The sequence below is a fragment of the Triturus cristatus genome, chromosome 1_2 (genome assembly GCF_964204655.1).
Source record: "Triturus cristatus chromosome 1_2, aTriCri1.1, whole genome shotgun sequence".
Classification (NCBI taxonomy): Eukaryota; Metazoa; Chordata; class Amphibia; order Caudata; family Salamandridae; genus Triturus; species Triturus cristatus.
The window spans coordinates 1,185,427,636-1,185,448,729 of NC_140580.1; the positions used below are offsets into that span (position 1 = coordinate 1,185,427,636).

The following is a 21,094-nucleotide window of genomic DNA, read 5'->3' on the forward strand; positions in this document are numbered from 1 at the left end:
AAGGCTTGGGGAATCCGCACTTGCAAACTAGCCATGATTAGGCTATTACAACTAGAAAATGAACATATTATTTTTGCAGTAACCAGCTTTTTAAAATTGGTCATCAAGTTTCGGAACTCAATGCAACCATCCTAAAATGTACTATGTCTTTGACCATTTTAATGTTTTTTACCTGTTTTAACTTGTTTTAAATATGCATCGTATTTTCTTAAATGTATGCTTTTATGATTTTACTCTGAAAATCGAATAAAGCTTTCTTGACTGACTGACTGACTGACTGAATGAGTGGTGACAGTTAGAGATGGGCTGAGCAGCTAGGCAGGCTGCTCCTGGTGGGGCTGGTACTTGACCAGAGCTGGCTGGACTAAGAAAGATGTTAACTGGACTTGGAACCAATAAAGAAGACTTGGAAATACTACATGGCTAGCTGTGTCTCTATGTACAGGGCACAACAGGACCTCTGTTCTAGGGGTGGGCGGAATTTGCGTAGTCGAGCTACACAAAGCTACGTGAAACGGTAAAAAATCTCCGCGAGCACGCAGAGTTCCGCGAACACGCGGAATCGCTTGTTCCGTCAGTTCGCAATGCTTTTTTACTGTTCGCGAACGCTGTTTGCGTGCTCGGGGGGAAATATCTCGCGAACACGCATTTTGAAAGCGCAAACAAGTAAAAAATTTAGTGAAGCCACGGATCGTGGAATTTTTGGCAATTCCGTGTTCTCCGCGGAACGCAAAATTACCCAAATTCCACAAATTTCGCCAGCTGAACGGTATTTACCGCCCAGGCCTACTCTGTTCCCTAGACACCATAGACCTACGCAAGGTTGGCGCTCTAGGTGTCTGACAGCCACCTCCTTTTGTGGCAGCAGGGGTGTGGGCGCCAGCAGACACGTGCAGCGGGCGTGTCACTGGCGTGTCGAACAAAGGCACTGACTGGGGTTTGCCCAGTTAACCCTCCACCATCTGGGCAAGAAAATGTCACGCTATACAACAAGTGATGTGGAGGAATTAATACATTTCTAATAACGATAGTGTACATCAAATTACTCCTATTACATGGTACATAGTCCCATTTGTTTTACTTACATCTCAATGAGCCACATACCCACGTTTATTCCTGGTTAGAACAATTATTCATTTCTTTTTAATTGCTCTCTGATAGATAAAGCAACACCAAAAACAATACATACAAGTACAAAACAAGAAAACACATAAAACAACATTTGTTTCCAACTCCCCAATTTTACAATAAAGTGTTTGCTTTCTGATTCGCAGCAATCCACTGTGAGGCAATCCTCTGCACACCTGACGAACCAACTACACCTCTGAATCAATCAGTCGATCGATCGATCGTGTCAAAATCCATTCTTCAGCAGTCGACGCGTTGCGGACCTTTCACTCGGGCCTCATCAGGACAAGGGTATAGGGAACAACCTGAGACATAATAACCACAAAATCACTCTCTCTCTCCAAGTTTCAGGTACCTACGTATGTTTTCAATGGCGTGCTGATCACCCTGGTGTGCAAAGGTGTCCATAAAGGAGGGCTCAAGCCAAATCATTGATGGGTCAACTTACCGTTAGTCAGGGAGAACCTCCAGTTACCTCCCTCTTTTACATACACCTTCTCAGGAGACTTGATCTACAGGCCGCCAGGCACTTGCAGCTCCTTCATCGAAGCCCTCCCAGACACTTTAGGGAGTCTGATTGTGGGAAAAGGACTCATTCCCACGCTTGGGGACTTTAATATACACGTAGATGAGACCAAAAACCCTTGACCCAGAGACTACTACAGCACCTAGAGGCAATGCAACTTATTCAACTAGTAGGCACTGCTACCCATGAGAACGGTCACATCCGCAATCCCACCCTTCCCAACGACCTAAAGATTCAGGTGAACACACCCATCCCCTTACCATGGTCAGATCACTATTTTGTCGCTTTCACTCTTATAAAAACACCAACGCGAGCATCATCAAACATCACCCTAAGACCAGTCAGGAGCTGGTCCAAGCTTACACCGGAAGCTTGGCCCAAGACCCTGGAGGCCTCCACTCCACACCGAACAGATTATCCAGACGAGGCCTACCGACAATGGGAACACTGGATTGATCAGTCACTAGACAAATGTACCCAGAAACGCAGGACAAGGTCTCAACTAAGCATCAAAAGAGCCCCCTGGTTTAATAGCCACCTAGCCTCCCCCAAACAAATTTAAGAAATTAGAAAGGAACTGGAGAAAGTCTTACGACCAAGGCTTAAGCTTTCAATATAAAACGACCATTAGACACTACCACCATGAAATAAAACAATCCCAGGCTGAGCACCGCAAGGAGAAGATCAACAAAGCTGCCAACTCCCCTAGGGAATTATTTAAGATCGTCAAATCCCTGACAACGGACGAGCAGGGAAACTCCCCTCAGCAAGCCACTAAGAAAAGATGCAACAATCGTGCAGCGTTCTTTAAAAAAGAGCGGATGACATCTATGAATCATTACGGTGTAAGAACCCCGGCATAGATCAGAGTCTAGGAGCAGACTCCATAGTGAACCCAGTCCCATCTGGATCACTTTCCAGTCTTGAATGGGGAAAGCATTGTGCTTCTTCTGGGTAAAATTAAATCAGGACCCCACCAAGACCCGGCACACCCTCATATATTACTCAAGGGTTGGAAATGTATTCTGCCCACCAGAGTAGAGCTTCTCACTCTCTCACTGGAGTCCAGGAGGGTCCCAAAGAAGTGGAAGGATGCTATCGTTAGGCCCTTGTTGAAGAAGCCGCACCTAGATCTAGCAATATTAGGCGACTTTCCACATATATCGCTACTACCCGTCTTAGGAAAAATACTTGAGAAACGTGTCAACCATACCTTATCCCAATTTCTGGAAGAGAACAACTATCTGCATAAGACTCTGATGAGCTTATGACCACAACACAGCACAGCATCAGCTCTTCTGTTGGTCACCGAGAAGCTCAAAAGCAAATTCGACCGGGGGGGCTCAGCCGCAATCCTGCTTCTGGACTTGCGTGCGACTTTCGATACCGTAGACCACTCAATTCTCGCAAAAAGGTTGAGGGAAGTCGGCATCCAGGCAAAAGCCTTCGAGTGATAGCACATTTCAGATCATGGAATCCAGCTGTCTCTCTTACACAATGCCAGCCTTATGCGGAGTCCCACAGGGCTCATCGCTCAACCCCACATTGTTCAACGTATACATGCGTCCATTGACGGAAACCGTATAGGAGTTTGGAGTGTCTATTGTCTCCTATGTAGATGACATGACACGCAACTGGTGGTATCGGTGGCAGGTGAGCCAAACTTGAATCACCGTTAATTAGTGTCCTGTCTGGAAAAGGTGGCTAATTGGATGGAGAACTGTTGCCCGAAATTAAACTGCGACAAAAGTGAACTGATAACTCTGGGGAACAGTATTTGTCCCAGGCCTGTGATTAGCTGGCCGGATGGCTGGGGAACCCTCCCGTTCCCAAATCTGCTATAAAGAACCTGGGCATGTGGCTGATAATACACTAACGATGGAAGATCAAAGCTTCCTGCTTTGGCCGGCTTGGAAGGATCAGGAAGGGCATCGGGCTTATCCCGGAAGAGCTAAGAAGAGCCGTGATCCAAGCCCTTGTGGCTCCCTTATCTGCACCAAAGTAAGTTTCAGTGTGCACAGAGTCCACAGTCCCCCGAGGTTTGGCAGAGGCTAAAGTTAGATATAACCTTACTCTCTATAGTGGTAGCTTGGTCGAGCAGTAAGGCAGTATCCGAGGACAGTGTAAAGCATTTGTTGTACACACTCAGTCAGCAAATGGTCTCACACACTCAATAACTGAACTCTAGGCCAATGGTTTATATATAAAATATATATGCTTGTTTTATTTTAGAACCAACACTTGGCATTAAAATATACTTTCACAGAATTAGATGCTTTATATAAATACTTTTGCAATATGCAATTGACTTTTGTAAACAGTTACAAGTGGTTGCAATAGGCAACACTATTTTAAACACAACAATGCATTGAGCGGAGGAGGAGCCTAGCGCGCAACCAAGATGGCCGCGTAGGTGCGAGGCTCCCGAGGACCTCCACGACCTCCTACATTTATCCTGTCTTCATCCTGATTCGGTTGAGGGGACTGTGTTGGTGAACCTGAGCCGAGGTGGTACCCGTTTTCCGTATTTCAATCGGACCCCGTGTGCCGTGCTGGGCATCGATTGAAGTTTGCGGCCTGCTCCTCTCCTGACCCCGGACTAGAGTTGGGGGGTGATCCAGTGGAGAAGTGAACAACAACGGCGGGACGAGCCTGGCGAGACGCGTACCCCACACTTTCACTTTAGCTTTTGAGCCCTCTTGCCATTGTCGCGAGTGGGATCACGGCCCTTCTGTGTGTGGTGGTTGCCTCGCTGGGGGACCCTGCCTGCCCTGCGGGGACCTGCTCCGCCTTTCTGAGGCGACCTTTGGGGTCCTTGGCCTCGACTGTTCACTCTCCGCGGTAGGACTCGTGGGTGTACGGGATACAGGACGATGGCGACGAAGCAAGATGGCGAGAGGCCAAAGGCCAAATCGACCCGGCGTGGCGCTGCAACTCAAGCCAACATTATGGATCGCTATACCCTGCCGAAGGGTTCTCCCGGCGGGTCGCATGAGTCCCTGAGTGCCCCGCAGATGCCCCGGATTTGCCGACGGATCTGACTTTGCAGGACATCATGGGCGCCATCGCGGAGATGAAGACCTCGGTGGGTCAACAATTTGATACCCTGGCGCACAAACTCGACGCGGTTCTCATCGATGTTAACCTTGTCAGGGCAGATCTTTCCAAGACAAATGACAGGGTGGATTCTTTGGCTCACACCGCGTCGGGCCTCACGACTGAGGTGGCGGCCCTCCAGACGGAGGTACGTCGGCTCCGGCAAGCCAGTGCGCTCACGGATCGGCGACTGGAGGATTCCGAGAGTCGGGCCCGGAGGAACAACGTTCGCATTATCGGGGTGCCAGAGGGACTGGAGGATTCGGCGGCGGATCTCTTTGTGGAGGATCTGATTTCTAATCGTCTGCAGCCTCGAGGTTTGAGTAAATTCTTTGCGGTGGAGAGGGCCCATAGAGTTCCTGGTGGCAAGCCGAAGGTCGGAGCTCCCCCGCGGCCTCTTATTGCCCGTATCTTCAACTTTCGGGACAGGGATGCGATTTTACAAGCTTCTAGAGTGCAGGGGCCGCTTAAGCTGGAGAACGTGGAGGTGAACTTCTATCCTGACTTTACTCAAGCGGTCCAGAAGCAGAGGCTGGGTTTCATGGGCGTTAAGCGGCGGCTCCGAGATATGAACTTGAAATACGCCATGCTTTTCCCGGCCAGACTGCGTGTGGAGTCCGAGGGTCGCTCTCATTTCTTTGACCGTCCGGAGACGGCCGGGGACTGGTTGGACACTTTGCCTAGGGGACATGATCGAGAGGGTGTTGGGGCCGCGGGAGGAGAGTGCCCACTGGACCGGGCCAGCGGTATTGATACTGGGGCTAATTCCTGATGATGCCACCTTTCGGCTGTGCTCAGGGTTTCTTGACTGTCGTGCTTTGCTCCCCCTCCCGTGGAGGTTGTGGTGTGTCTCGAGGGGGTTCTCTTTCCTCCTCTAGGGGGTCTTTGTAGTTTAGTTCATGCAGGGGCGACAGGCACACTGCAAGTTGGGGGGGCTGTTTGGGCTCATGCAGGGGTGCAGGGAGGGGGGAGTTTTGTTTGGAATGTTGGGTTGGGGTTGGGTATTGTTTGTTTGTACCACAAGGCAGACGTATTGTTGTGTTCTATTCAAGGTGCTCTCTGGGAGGGGACAGATTGGTTTTGGCTGTGATGGGGAGTAGGGGACTGAGACTTCTTTCCTGGAATGTTAACGGACTGGGGGACAGGATAAAACGGGGGGTGGTCCTGCAGTTCTTAAAACGGATTTCACCTGATATTGTGTTCTTGCAAGAAACACACCTTATTGGTAACTCCTTCTGTGCTATGAATAGGCGGGGCTATCGCCTTGTGGCCCATTCGGGCTTCACCTCTGGTTCGAGGGGTGTGGGCATTATGGTTAAAACCTCGCTCCCGTTGGAGGTTGACGAGGTGCTCCATGATGACAGGGGGCGATATACGGCTCTGGTGGGTAGATGGGAGGGTAAAGTAGTTGTTTTGGTTTCTGTTTATGTCCCGCCGGGGTTGCAGACGACTACTTTTGCTGATTTGGGGCGCCTTCTTCTAGGGCTGCCGGAGGGTATCTTAGTGGTTGGTGGGGATTTTAATGCTGTGGTCTCCGGAACTGAGGATCGTCACCCACCCAGGGATCTCCCCCGGGCCCAAACTTGGTTGTCTGGCCTCTTAGATACCCTGGGTCTGGTGGATTGTTGGCGGCTAAAACATCCTGCGCAGGTACAATACACCTTTCATTCCGGGGCTCATGGTAGTCTTTCGAGACTTGATTATGTTCTGATGCCAGCGGCACAGGCGGGGAGGGTCGGGGAGGTGCGGCATCTTGCTCGGGGTATTTCAGACCACTCCCCTCTCTTGTTGCACTTTGATATTGTCCCGGGGATGGAGGGGAGGGTGGTCCCGATCAACCCCTGGTACCTGCGTAATCCCGCGATTCGCGCAGATTTGATTAAATCCCTTGAGCAATATTTTGGAGATAATGTGGGATCAGTGTCGTCTGCTGTTTCTCTGTGGGAGGCGTTCAAAACGGTACTCCGGGGGGAGGCCCTGTCCCTCATTTCCCATTCCAAGAGGTGTGAGCGGGAGGAGGTGACCCGTATCGAGTCTGAGATAACTGAGTTGGAGGGTGACCTGGATTGTGGTGTCACTGACGACAAACTGCATGCTCTCAGGATCAAACAAGCGGACTACAAGGCCCTAGTCACCGAGGCGGCCAGGGGCCTTAGTAGGGAGCAGCAGGGGCGACTGTATGATATGGGTGATAAAGCTGGAAAACTGATCGCGTGGCTGGATAAAAAGGAGAGAGCGAGTCGAGTTGTTCCGCTGGTTGAGAGAGTGGAGGGTGTGTATGTTACTGATCCGGGTGAAATTGTTGATTGCTTCGCAGAGTATTTTCGCGGGGTGTATTCCCCGGTATCTTCTCGCTCGGAAGAGGATTCCCGTGCCCTGCTTAAAGATATTGCGGAGGAGGATAAATCGTTGATGGACGCGACTCCGACGTCTGAGGAGATCGCTCTGGCCATACGTTCAGTCGCCTCTGGCAAGGCCATGGGTCCTAATGGCCTTCCCATTGAATTGTACAAATTGCGGCCGGATACATTGGCGCCGCATCTTCGTGATATGTTCCTCGCGGCCCGGGCGGCGGGTTCCCTCCCGCTGGACCAGCGTCTAGCCACTATTGTGGTTATTCACAAGGAGGGGAGGCCGCGTGATCGGGTCACTTCTTACAGGCCCATTTCGCTTTTGAATGCGGAACCAAAAATTCTGGCCAAGGTGCTGGCCAATCGGCTGGTCAGCGTGGTGTGCGACCTGATCCATCAGGACCAGTCCGGTTTTATCCCTCATCGCAACACCGCGCTTAACCTGCGGCGTCTGCATGGGGTGCTCTCGAGGGTTCCGTTCATACGTGAGCCAGCCATTTTGGCGTCCCTGGACGCCACTATGGCATTCGACACGCTTGAGTGGCCATATATCTGGGCGACGCTGGAGAAGTTTGGGTTTGGCCCGGGATTCATTGGCTGGGTGAAATTGTTGTATTCCGGACCGCTAGCCCAGGTGGTGGTGAATGGTAGAGTGTCGGCTCCTTTTGAATTGGGTAGGGGCACGCGACAGGGTTGCCCGCTGTCGCCTCTCCTCTTTGCGCTCGCCTTGGAGCCCCTGGCGGAGTGGCTGCGGTGGCACCCTTCGATTCGTGGTCTCCGATGGACTCCTGAGTATGAGGATCGAGTCTCTCTCTACGCGGACGATATTCTTTTGTATCTTGCTTCCCCGCGTGAATCGTTGATTGTGTTAGTGGATGTGCTGAATTCCTTTGGCCGTAACTCAGGCCTAGTCATCAACTGGGCTAAATCCTGTGTATATGTCCTCTCAGGGGAGGCCCCTATCCTCCCGCGGGGTTGTCCTATCCAGGTTGCTCAACAGGGATTTAAGTATCTGGGTATTTTTATTACCCTGGACTCTGCGGCCCGATACACACAGAACCTACTCCCCCCCCTCCAACGTTTGAAGGCGGATGTGGCGCGTTGGAGGCGCTTGCCGCTCTCGCCGCTCGGCCGGGCGGCGCTGTTTAAGATGATGTCGTTGCCACGGTTTTTATATGCCTTGCAAAACACGATGGATGTCGTTCCGGCTAGTTACTTTCGGGAGGTGGAGGGTCTGCAACGCCAACTGTTTTGGGATGGGAGGCCGCGGATCGCCCTCGCGAAGCTGACGCTCCCGTGGTACGATGGGGGGGTCGCCCTCCCCGACATCAAACGTTATTACTGGGCCTCCCAGCTGGCTGCGATAAACCACGGGCTTTATGGGCCCGCCCTTAATCCGGCTTTTGAAATGGACAAATTGTTGTTGCCGGGTGGCGACTACAATCGTGCGCTCTACTCTAGATCGCTCGACGCACGTTTGACTGGTCCGACACGGGTCGCGGTACGGGTGTGGCATGCGGCAAACTCGGCGATGGGGTGGAAAGATCGGTTGACCCGGGCGACGCCACTGTATGCCTCTGAACGACTGGGTTGTTTGTGGACGACGAAAGGCTTCGAGAAGTGGGACACGATTGGCATTAGCAGGGTGGGCGATCTTTGGACGAAGGGGGGATTTAAAACGTTTGGTGTGCTGAAAGCGGAATACCAGTTGCATGACAGGGAGTACTTCCGGTATGTACAGGTTCGCCACGCGTTGTCTTCCGTGTTCCCGGAGGTCGCGTCCATCCCGGAGTGCTCCCCCTTGGAGGATAGAGTGCTAGATGGGCATGTACCGGATGGCACTATCTCATTGATCTATAAAAAGCTCATCAACGATCGCTCGGGACTGCTGGCCGCCCTCCGTGAGGCATGGGTCGCTGATGGATTGGAGCTGGACGACGAGGATTGGGTATCTGCGGTGGCCTCCCCGAAACAGGTGGCCATACCGGCCCGCCTTCGTTTCGTCCAGCTCAAAATACTCCACAGGGTTTACGTTACGGGACTGTGCCTGATGCGCATGGGATACGCGGTGGATGGGATGTGTAAGCGTGGGTGTGGCATGTTAGGGACCTTCCTCCACATTTTGTGGGAATGTCCGGAGGTGACTCGATTCTGGCGTGGTGTGCATGAGGTGTTGCAAGCGGTCACGCATGTTGCGCTGCTCCCCGAGGCTAGGAGGTGTCTGCTGAATGTGTGGGAGCCGACTGATTATACGGTGACGCAAACGTGGTGGGTGACATTGGGATATATGGTGGCCAAGCGTGACATAGCACAATTGTGGGGCTCCCAGAGGTCACCCATGATTTCGGTATGGAAGGAAAATATGGATTAGTGTATGTTCCGAGAAAAGGTTGTGTATGTGGCGAGAGGCAAGCCTGGGAAATGGGTAAAGGTGTGGGGCCCCTGGAACTCCTACCGCGGCGGGATCTGTACCCCGCCACTGACGCCCGACCTGGCGGCGGCCCTGTCTCCCTAGTCTGCACATTCTCTTGATTCTGTGTTACCGTAACCACTTTGTTTCTGCCCCTGCCCTTCCTCCCCTCTTATTCTTGTAGGTTGGTAGAGCCCTCCCGAGGGGAGCACATACTGTTGCCTAGATTTTTGCCGCCTTGTGGGTTTGTTTCTCGTTTTTCATTTAAAATGAAACCGCCATTTGGGATGTTTGGGCAATGTGGCCGCAAATGATTTTTTGATCTGTGGGACTTTTTACTGCTTGCTGCTTGTGTTTATGAATATGTTTCATGGTCTCACTGTCTACTAGCGGCCGGCCTGAAGGTTGTAGGCCCATACTTGTATATCTCTTGAAATCTGTAATAAAGGTTTCCAAAAAAAAAAACAAAAAAAAAACAATGCATTGAGCTCAATGGAAATTTCAAGTTATTTGTAACAGATTACTTTTAGGATTACTTTTGGAATTCCAGGACTGGATCCTAGTTTCAGTCCTGGGTCAGTACTTAGAATCAAGTGATGAAAGTCGACTTAATTACTGTGATGATTTTTAAACAATATTTAGCTATTTTAAAAGTTGACACAGAAAATATTTCAAAGAAAACAGTCAATGATTCCCTATGACAGGAAATTCAAGTTGCAGGTACAGTATGTTCTCGTTACTTTTGTAATCCAGTACTGGGTACCTAGACTCAGTACTGGGACCTTTATCCAAAACAGGTAAGTAATTACGTTTTCAGATATTATATGATTTTTAAAGAATATTTAAAGATTGCAGAAATTGACACTTAGAAGAAATTTCACAGAAAAACAGTCAATGATCTCCGGCGGGAGAAAATTGGGTTACTGGTAAGTACAGTTGTAAGTATTTTTCAGAGTCAGTGCTGGGCACCAAGATCCAGCACTGGGAGCTCACCTAAGAGCAGGTGAATATTTTCGTTTTCGTTACTCAGCTGATTTTTGGTGAATATTTTAAGATTTGAAAAGTCCACACTTAGATGAAATTTCAGGAAAAAGCCAGTCAATGTTACCCAATGAAGAAAATAGAGTTATCGGTTTAAAGTTAGGTACTCGACTGGCAGAGTTGAGGTTCTGGGCATAGACTCAGGGGTCCCCCAGGGCCAGGAAGGTACAGTTGGTTCACCCTCAGCGACTCTAGGGCGGCCGGGTGCAGAGAGAGTTAGGCCCAATGTTATCCTATGAGGGATAGGGGGGCCTTGGTTGGTGGCTGCTGACTAGCAAGCCACGCGGCTGTGGGAGCTGGGCTCCTGGTCACTTGCTCAGGGCAAGTGGGGAAGTATTTAGGTGTAGAGGTTACCCTGCCAGGGCCACTCGGGCGGCTGGGTGCAGGGTGCTTTTGAGCCTTCGGGCGCTCAATTGATTTCAATGGGAAATCTCCGGTTTAGAAAAAGACTGCAAGCTCGGGGACGAGGATCCTTCAGGTGCCATCACCACTTCGAGAGGTAAGTTGGGTAGTTGGAGGATAGGTAGGTACCCCGGGATTGGGCACAGGGGGCCGTGGGGCGCCACGTGCAGGGGTGCCTTTTGGTGTCGGGAAATCTTATCCTCTGTTGATCGTGGTAGGGGGGGCACCTTGTTCTGAGGCTGCAGGCTTCTTCAGGAGTGTCGAGGGAGGTCCTTGGGTTCCGGACTCGGGGTCACAGTTGCCGTGGGGTCGTCCTCGTGGTCTTTGTTCACTCCGGCACTGGCCAGGCTTGGCTGGTGCAGAGTGTGCTGGGTTCGCGGTTCCGGGCTGCTGCCAGGGATTAGAGGTAGGTTTTGAGTAGAGCCTCTACTCATGGGAGTCCCAGGGGCTTAGAGCCAAAAGGTAGCCAGGTCCTCCGGGGTTTGTGAGGTTCCTGGCCACAAGAGATGCCGGGTTGGAGCAGGAGCAGGTTCGAGGGTCGACAGGCCGGTAGGGCTGGGGCCAAAGCAGTTGGTGTCTCCCTCTTCTTAGCAGCCGCAGGGCAGGCCTTCTTTCTTCTTGCTCTTCTTTGTATTTCGGAATCTGGAATCTGGGGAAGGAAGGTTCAGGGTGCCCCCAAATACTAAATTTAGGGGTGTTACAGGTAGGTGAAGGGCAGGGACCAATGGGTCCCTGTCCTGGGGTGGGTACACCCCCTATACTGCCTCTCTCCTGTGGGAGGGGGGCAGTAGCCTAGTCCTGATAGGGTAGGGCTTCCCATCTTCAAGATGGCGAGAGCCCGGAGATGTGCTTCACCTCGCCTCCTCCACCTAAGGGGTGGGGTTGGCAGGCTGGCACATCCCCTGTCCTTATTTGGGTTTTCCGGCCAAGCTTCCCGCCAGAGTGAGGGGTTGCAGTGGCCTGGGGAAGCTCACAGAGGCGGCATGCTCATCCAGGGGGAGGAGATTTAGCACCTCGCCCAGGATGTGCATTGTTGCAGGCCCGGGAGAGCAGGGGCTCTCCCACCCAGGGGTCCAGCAACGTGTCTGCTGTGTGGCAGCCTAGGCAGCCTCAGAACAGACGTGGATTGTAGGTTAGGTTTAAGGGAGCATCTCTAAGATGCCCTCTGGGGTGCTTGGTACATTAAATCCCAAACTGGCATCAGTGTGGGTTTAATGTGCTGAGAAGTTTGATACCAAACTTCCCAGTCTTTAGTGTTGCCATTATGGTGCTGTGGAGTTCGTGTTTGACGAGCTCTCAGCACCATGTACTCTTAAATGGCAGCACTGCACTTACAGTGCCCAGGAATGGACCTGGGTACTGTAGGGGCACAGGGCTCCTGCTCCTGTACCCACACCAATGGCATAGGGCACCCAGCTAGAGGAGTGGCTGATGTATGCCATGGCAGTGTAGGTGATGGGCATGGCACACAGGGATGTGTGCCATGTCGACTTTGTTTTGTCTTGCACCCAGACACCCAGCCTGCAAGGGCAGTGTGTGTGTGTGTGTTAGGGTACAGGGCCTCTAAGGGTGGCACAATGAGTGCTGCAGCCCTTAGAGGCCTTCCCTGGTCACAAGGCCATGGGTACCTAGGGTACCATTTACCAGGGGCTGACATGTGGCCAGGGTTTGCCAATTTGGGTTTTGTGTGTTTTAGGGAAGGAACATAGGCCCTGGGCACCTGATTGGCAGGAGTCCAGGGCACACTCAGTCAAAGTACATTCAACAATTCAGCAAAAAGTGGGGGCATACCATGCAAGAAAGATGGCACTTTCTCACAAGGATCACCTTCAAACTCCTCACCCACGCCTTCAAATCACCCTACAACATCGGACCCAATTACCGCAACAAGAGTTTCCTTCCGCCTACCCATAAGGAACCTCGGCTCAGCTGACCTCTTGTATTCTGTTTGCTCTTGATACATACACAATTGTCACTATTGCCTCATGGACCGTAACGTTTGCTTTTGTAACATGCTCACTTGTAATTTTCTCCTCATGTATCATCACTGCTCCTATGGTGAAGCGCTCCGGCACCTTCGGGTAAAGTCCGCGCTATATAAAAACGCATTAAATAAAATAAAATGCTGCGCCGCCTGCTGGTACTGTAACGTCACAACTCAAGTGTAACCAATAATGCCAATAGCGCAGTGACTGTAGGGTTACAGGTAACGTCACAGCCAGGCTGTCCCAGTCACTGTCGTATCACAGGTGACGTCACAACCAGGCTGTCCCGGTCACTTTCTTATTAGAGCTGACGTCATAGCCGGACCGTAACGGGCTGTGCCAGTCACTGTCGTATCACAGGTGACGTCACAGCCAGTCTGACAAGGACGGATCGCAGGCTCCACGTAGATGAACCCCCGCTCGGCTCTGCGCTGTAATCACACCATTACAGGCTGTTGTGCAATACTGTAATACACACTCGTGCCCCAGGGCTGCGCCAACCCCGCCCCTTACTACACACCACTGTGCAGCAGTGCCCCAGTGCTGTGCAGTGACCACGGGGTGGGGGCACTGCGGATGGGGGCTGGGGAGGAGGGGGGAGGTCCTGTGGGCAGGGCTTGTAGTACGGGTCACTCCCCGGCAAGGGGGGGGGGGGCAGTTGTGGTACGGGGTCACTCCTCTACAAGGTCTCTTCTGGAGGGGGCGGGCTCCGGGGCGGCCCCAGACCCGCAGTGGGCGGTGGGGGCGGGGGCTGAACAAGGAAGTGCAGTACACAGGGAGGGGAAGCTGGTGGCACCGGGTGCATCCGAGCTCGGCGGACACCGACCCCCTGCCCCACACCGGCCCCCCCTCTCCACATACCCCAGCCTCCCCCTGTGATCCTCCGCAGACTGCAGCTGACCCTGAAGTCCTCCGCCCAGTCCCAGAACAGGTGAGGACCTACAGGAGCCGGTGTGGGGGTGTCAGCCTGGTGCTCTTGGGGGGCCTACAGCAGCCGGTGTGGGGGTGTCAGCATGGAGCCCTACAGGAGCCGGTCCTGGGGTGTGAGCATGGTGCTCTGGGGGGGCTACAGGAGCCGGTCCCGGTGGTGTGAGCATGGTACTCTTGGGGGCCTACAGGAGCCTGGATGTCGGCATGGTGCTCTTGGGGGGACGGGGGGGGCTACAGGAGCTGGGCCTAGGGGTGTCAGCATGGAGCTCTTAGGGGCCCTACAGGAGCAGGCCTAGGGGTGTCAGCATGGTACTCTTGGGGGCCTACAGGAGCCTGGATGTCGGCATGGTGCTCTTCGGGGGACGGGGGGGGGGGCTACAGGAGCTGGGCCTAGGGGTGTCAGCATGGAGCTTTTAGGGGCCCTACAGGAGCCTAGCCCGCGGGTGTGAGCATGGTGCTCTTGGGGTGCCTACATTAGCCGGGTGTGGGGGTGTCACCATGGAGCTCTTGAGAGGGGGCTACTGGACCCCAGCCTGGTGGGGACTACACGAGCCGGTCCTGGGGGGGTGTCAGCATGGTGCTTTTCAGGGGGCCTACAGGAGCCGGGTTTGGGGGTGTCGCCATTGAGCTCTTGAAGGGGGGCTACCGGAGTCGGATATGGGGGTGTCAGAATGTAGTTCTTGGGGGGGGGGGGGGGGGAGGCTACAGGAGTCAAGGTTAGGGGTGTCAGCATGGAAGTCTTGAGGGGGGCTACAGGAGCCATGTTTGGGGTGTCAACATGGAGGTCTTGAGGGGAGCTTAAAAAGCCACGTTTGGGGGTGTTAGCATGGATCTCTGGGGAGGGGAGTGCTACAGGAGCCCAAAGTTGGGGGTCTCAGCATGGAGCTCTTGGGGGGGGGGGGGTTCTACTAGGGCAAATGGAGCCAAGGATGGGGGTGTCAGCATGGAGCTGTGGGAAATTGGTCTACGAGGGATGTTTCTGCATATGAGGATGTGGCTGTGTGCACAGGAAGCTGTGTTTAGGCCCACCATAGTTGTGTCTACAGGGATCTGTGTTTAGGCCCACCATGGTTGTGTCTACAGGGAGCTGTGTTTAGGCCCACCATGGCTGTGTCTACAGGGAGCTATGTTTAGATGCACCATGGCTGTGTCTACAGGGAGCTGTGTTTAGGCGCACCATGGTTGTCTCTATGGATCTGTGTTTAGGCCCACCATGGTTGTCTCTATGGAGCTGTGTTTAGGTGTCTGATGGCTGTGTCTACAGGGAGCTGTGTTTAGGCCCACCATGGCTGTGTCTACAGGGAGCTGTGTTTAGGCCCACCATGGCTGTGTCTGCAGGGAGCTGTGTTTAAGCGCACCATGGCTGTGTCTACAGGGAGCTGTGTTTAGGCGCACCATGGCTGTGTCTATAGGGAGCTGTGTTTAGGCGCACCATGGCAGTGTCTACAGGGAGCTGTGTTTAGGCGCACTGTTAGAAATGGGAATCTCTAGTTGGCAGTGGCTGGCGCCAATGTCCAACAAGCATTGGCATAGCCAATAGGCCTCGCCTTTGGGGCCTTATAAGTATTTAGTTATGCAGCACAATATCCTTCCTGCAACAACATCAACTGTTGCATGGCTAAACACTTATAAGGTCCCAAAGGCGAGACCTATTGGCTATGCCAATGCTTGTTTACCATGTGAACCTCAGTTATTCATGTGGCGTAATGGCATAATTTTTCAGAATTTCAGCATAAAACGTGTAATGTGAAATGACGTGGTGCGACATCTGGAGCTGTAACATACGGCAGACCCAGAGGCAATTTGGGAATGCTCGCAGAACAGCCTGCGCGCCTTCACAAGGAGGCAGCTGTTCTGAAGACAGAATGTCCAAGTCCGTAGTAAACCTGAGGAACAGGACGGAGAGCTCAAAATAAATGATGTCAACCCCCAAAACGGATGCATTTCAGCCATTGGGACAAGGGGATGCCAAAAAGCAAAGCGCTGAAAACATGAACGGGGAGCAGGGCTCGTGTTATGATACTTGAAAATTGCGCTGAAATATTGATGGCTTGTTCGTTCCTGCAAAAGTGTTGCAGGGGGCCTATCTGCATGTCCGTCGGCGATGTGCTTCGAAGGATGACTGCCCAAAAGAAAGAGCTTTCTGCGATTCACAAAGCCACACAAATCCCGATATACGTGACATAGCATCGCATAACAAGCGCGCACGCCTCGCGCTGCAAAGTTAAAAAACAAAAAAAGGAACGTCTGGTGAGTGGTGTGCGATGTGCGCGCACCATGACGAGAGCGGAAAGCCAGATGGTGCCTCTGCTCATCCTTGTGTGCGTAACCGCACGCTCTATGCCATACAAAAAGCTGTGGTCGGCTTTTTAAAGCCCACTCACTAAATGTCTTGCCAGAGCAGCGCATGTGCTGGCTCAGGCGAGACCTAAAAAGGGATCCTTCTTCCTAAGTCAGAGTAAGGGGGCTACACCCTTTGATAACCCCCTGCTCAACCCTGTGGTAACGTAGCACGAGCAGACAGGCCTATCTCAGAGGCAGTGTGTGAAGCATTTATGACCATACACATTAACGCAGTGAAGGCACTACAAGGGGACACCACACAAATAGCTATAGAAAAATAAGTATCTTTATATAGGCTTAACACAAGGCTCAAAAAGCGATCAAGAAGCCACAATGCTCATAATTACAGATTCACTTCAAAAGCAATAGAGGCACTCAAAAAGTGCGTGGAACGAACTTAGTTCGAGGCCGGGGTCCACACGACCCAGTGATGCACAATGTACCTGAGATTTAAAGGGGCACGGCATGCAGCCTCACAAGGAAGCCACGGTGATGACAGGCGGACTCGCAGCGGCCACAGCTCCCCGCTGTAGCGGTCCACGGCGTGCACTCGCGACAATCCTGAGACGGGAATTAAAGGCGGGCACCCAGCGGCACCCGCAGGTGAGGGGATAACCAGATCCTCGAAGTGGTGACTAGTGCGGGCACTTAGCAGCACAACTCCTCCACTGCAGCGGCACGCGATAGCGATGATTCTCGTAGGACGGCAAATACGGGCACTCAGCGGCACAGCTCCTCCGCTGCAGCAGCCCACAATAGTGATAGCGATGATTCACGTAGTACGGCAAATGTGGGCACTCAGCGGCACAGCTCCTCAGCTGCAGCGGCCCACAATAGCGATAATTCTTTTAGGACGGCCAAGGCGGGCTCTCAGCGGCAACAGCTCCTCAGCTGTGGCTGCCCACAATAGCGATCACGATCACTTAAGTAACACAGGCAAATGCGGGCTCTCAGCGGCAATGGCTCCTCGGGTGCGGCGGCCCACAATAGCGATCACGTTGACTTTGGTAACACAGGCAAACGCGGGCTCTCAGCAGCAACAGCTCCTCAGCTGCAGCAGCCCACAATAGCGATGCGATGACTTTCAGCCCGTGTTCCCCGCAGTAGAACCAGAGGCTCTGGAATTCTCAACAGAGGCCTCACCTGCGAGTAGAATCCCTCTCAAATAGGAATCCGGACGGCTGATGGGTGAAGTCTAATGTCCCTGAGACTTCAGCACTACGCAAGCTCAAATCAGGCCCTTGGGTAGTTGCTTCAGCAAGATGGATAAAAGTTTCAAAGTCCTTTCCCTCTCATTACACGGACAGAGGTTTGTCAGAACCAGTTTGGTGTGGTCCTGGAGCACTTTATTTACGAGGCTACATCCTGCCTTTCAGGGAGAGGGGGTCTGCCATCAGACGCACAGTGGGAGGTGGAGCCATCATTCACCTTGCCAGGCACTGCCCTGCTCAGATCAAAGGGTCACCCCTCCCCACACTCCAACTGCAGATCTCTCTATTTAATCCCGGTCGGTCTCAGCCTGCCCTGACCCTCCAGACCAGAAAGCCAATACACATAACAGCAGAGCACACGGGAAGGCTTAGGCAAGAATATGCCTACTTCCCAAAAGTGGTAGTTTTAAACCCAGAATATAGAAATAATCGTCACTAAAAGATGCACTTTAATATTTGGAGCTCAGGCATACTAATTCAACTTTCCTATGATGTTCCTTGGGTCAATTAGGATTATACCAATTTATACAGTCAATTTACAATTGGGAGCATTCGCGCTCTGGCACTGAATGGCAGTGGCACAGCGCCCAGAGCATCTAACACCGGCAAACACAGAGGAGGCAAAAGCGAAAAATGGAGGGGAGACCCACGCCAAACGCAGAGGAGACAAAAGCTAAAAATGGAAGGGAGACCCACGCCAGTGGTGCCAGGTCTAACACGCACCATGGCTGTGTCTACAGGAAGCTGTGTTTAGACCACCATGGCTGTTTCTCTCTGGAGCAGTGTTTAGGTGTCCAATGGCTGTGTCTACAGGGAGCTGTGTTTAGGCGCACCATGGCTGTGTTTAGGCACACCGTGGCTGTGTCTCTATAGAGCTGTGTTTAGGCGCACCATGGCTGTGTCTCTATAGAGCTGTGTTTAGGCGCACCATGACTGTGTCTCTATAGAGCTGTGTTTAGGCCCACCATGGCTGTGTCTACAGGAAGCTGTGTTCAGGTATCTAATGGCTGTGTCTACAAGGAGCTGGTTTTAGCTCCACCATGGCTGTGTCTACATTATGCTGGGTTTAGGCGCAACTTGGCTGTGTCTAGGCACACCATGGCTGTGTCTCTATGGAGATGTGTTTAGGCCCACCATGGCTGTGTCTCAATGGAGCTGTGTTTAGATGTCGATGGCTGTTGTCACAGGAAGCTGTGTTTAGGCCACCATGGCTGTGTCTCTATAGAGCTGTGTTTAGGCCCACCATGGCTGTGTCTCTATAGAGCTGAGTTTAGGCGCATCATGGCTGTGTCTCTATAGAGCTGTGTTTAGGCCCACCATGGCTGCGTGTACAGGGAGCTGTGTTTAGGCGAACCATGGCTGTGTCTACAGGGAGCTGTGTTTAGGTGTCTGATGGCTGAGTCTACAGGAAGCTGTGTTTAGGTGCACCATGGCTTTTTAGGTCTGGCCTGTGTTGCAGCGCATGCACTTCTCGCCTTGGCAAGGTCTATTGTCATTGGTTTTCTGTCCTCTTTCTTTGGAAGTGGGGTTGGTGACCGCCCTGTCTCCCTTAGGCCCGCCCAACCGGACTGGAGATTTCGCTCGCTCACGGCGTCTCTTTTGCTCGTGCACGGCGTCTCTTCCAGACATGCATTTTATTTTTGCATCGCGCTTTCACTGATGCCTCCGGGTTCACTGCAGCGCCTAGTGCGATCTCCTAATATCTCTGGCGGGCGTATTCAATACAGATGGCTCAAGCCCAGGCTTGCGTCCAGCATGGCTCCGAGAGCTTGCGGCACCCCTTCCCTCTTCCCTACCTTCCCTCCTCACGTTGTCCGCGCGTTGTTAATCTCCCGTCCCTCCCACTTGTATCTCCGTGTTGGGCAACCCTCCAAGTAGGAGAGTAGTTTCCTCGGAAAGCTTTCCCTACAGCAGGTGGGCGTCCGGACCCTTTTTGGTGGCCAGACTGTGTTTTCGGTGCTCCTATCCGACGAGTGAGTCAATTGCGGATCCCGTGTCGCTGGGAGACCTGTAGCCTCTGGAGCCGGCGAGGACCAAATTACATAGACCCGGGCACCAACTGCGTGCTAATCAGAGTGGAACCGCGTGTGATTTCGGAGCAGCGTTCGGCCTGAGACTGCCATATCCCCACAAGAGGAATAAGTCACCCCTCCGGGTATTATCAGCCCCTGAAGTCTTCGCAGTACTGGGGAAAAACAGTCAAGATGGAGTATGAGTGGAAGCCGGACGAGCAAGACCTGCAGCAAATCCTGTAGCTGCTCAAGGACTCGCAGTCCCCACACACATCCACGCAGAGGACCGTGGATCATGTATCCTCTCAAGCTAGGGGCGGGTATGAGTTTCCGGGAGTGCAAGCCCCGAGTCCGCTGGTACTGTATTGCCCCCCGGATGACAGGACATGTGTGGCAGGGTCTCAAGCAAGGCTGCTTGGTGCTGCCTGTCCCAGCATGTACAGGCGCCAGTGGCACCACCTACACTCTGCCTACTACTGCCCACCACTCCGGAGGGGGCGGGATTCATAGGTGAAGCTCACTGACCCCGCTTGTACCGTTGTCTAGCTCCTCCTGAACATACAAGGTGTTAGTCCAGTGATGGGTATTTGATGATCCCGACTTGACGCATTGTTGTTCCGAGGAGTAAAGATTGGCTTGGCCCCCGAGCTGCTTTCTTTTCGACTCCCGCCCGTATTCGACCGTTGGTTTGGAGGTGTGCATCACCTATCGATTAGATGGCTCTTCCATAAGGGAGAGTGAGGGTGGGTGTCTTAAGAGTGCCACCCCATTGAAGGGAGGGGAAGAAAATGTTGGTAGGAGATGCAGGTTCACAGAGAGTGAGATAACGCCAGTCTATTGATGCTTGTTCCTTTTGTAGGGTGCATCATTATAGAGGAGCGACACCCGCCAAATGAGGGTGTGTTGGACTGAATCTGGGGCGTTCTGTATGTCAGTAACTCCTTGTCCATGATTGGACGCATCGTCCTACTGACTGGTATTTTAATGCAGCCTAGAACCGTGAAACCACCCGTGCCTTACTCATTTCATTTCATTTCAAAACTTGATTCGATTGTTTAAAAACAGTCATAAAAGCACATGGCATCAATAATACAATACATGAAATGATAAAATAACAATACATTCGGTTAAGAATAATGGGGCAGGAAGGGGGGGTAAGCCAGATGGACAACATCTACGAGTATCATTTCACATGTAATTTCAGTAGATCATACTTTTCCTGACGGACACAGATTGCAAAATAAAGGTCGCTGTAAAAAAGCATACATCCGGTTCGTCAAGTGCAAAAAGAAGGCTCATCGCAGATCTGACATTAGACACTAAATATTTTTTAAAAAGTGGTTTGAGGTAGGCAATTCGGAGATATAAATACAGAGGGCAAAGAAGCAAAAAGTGCTCGGTGCTCTGCTTCGAAGTCCCATCACAGGGACAGGGCATTGCCGTGTAATTATTGATCGACGGAAAGGCCACTAAAATGTGGGCAATACCTAGACGTATTCTGGTGAGGACAAACTGATGAGATTGTTTGGTGACCACTTTTAGGTACTTGGCGAAACCTAAACTTGCCTGGTTAAGGGAGTAGTGAAATTGATGAGTAGCCATCGGGCGGGTTATGTCTCTACGCACTTTGGATTTAATCCCCAAGTAAATAAGTTTTAG

General features: G+C 52.3%; 1 protein-coding gene across 3 annotated transcripts in view; it reads left to right on the top strand.

Annotated features, from left to right (window-relative positions):
* SLC27A4 (solute carrier family 27 member 4) overlaps positions 1-21,094 on the top strand; it is a 330,596-nt gene that overhangs the window by 20,856 nt on the left and 288,646 nt on the right. Inside the window, exon 1 of one of the 3 annotated variants that reach the window (XM_085614107.1) lies at positions 13,673-13,870. The exons of 1 other annotated variant lie outside the window; for it this stretch is intronic. The gene's annotated coding sequence lies outside the window, so the exon portion shown is untranslated. Of the gene's footprint in view, positions 1-13,672; positions 13,871-21,094 lie in introns of those variants that run through there. One more of the 3 variants, XM_085614108.1, reaches the window with a different exon arrangement.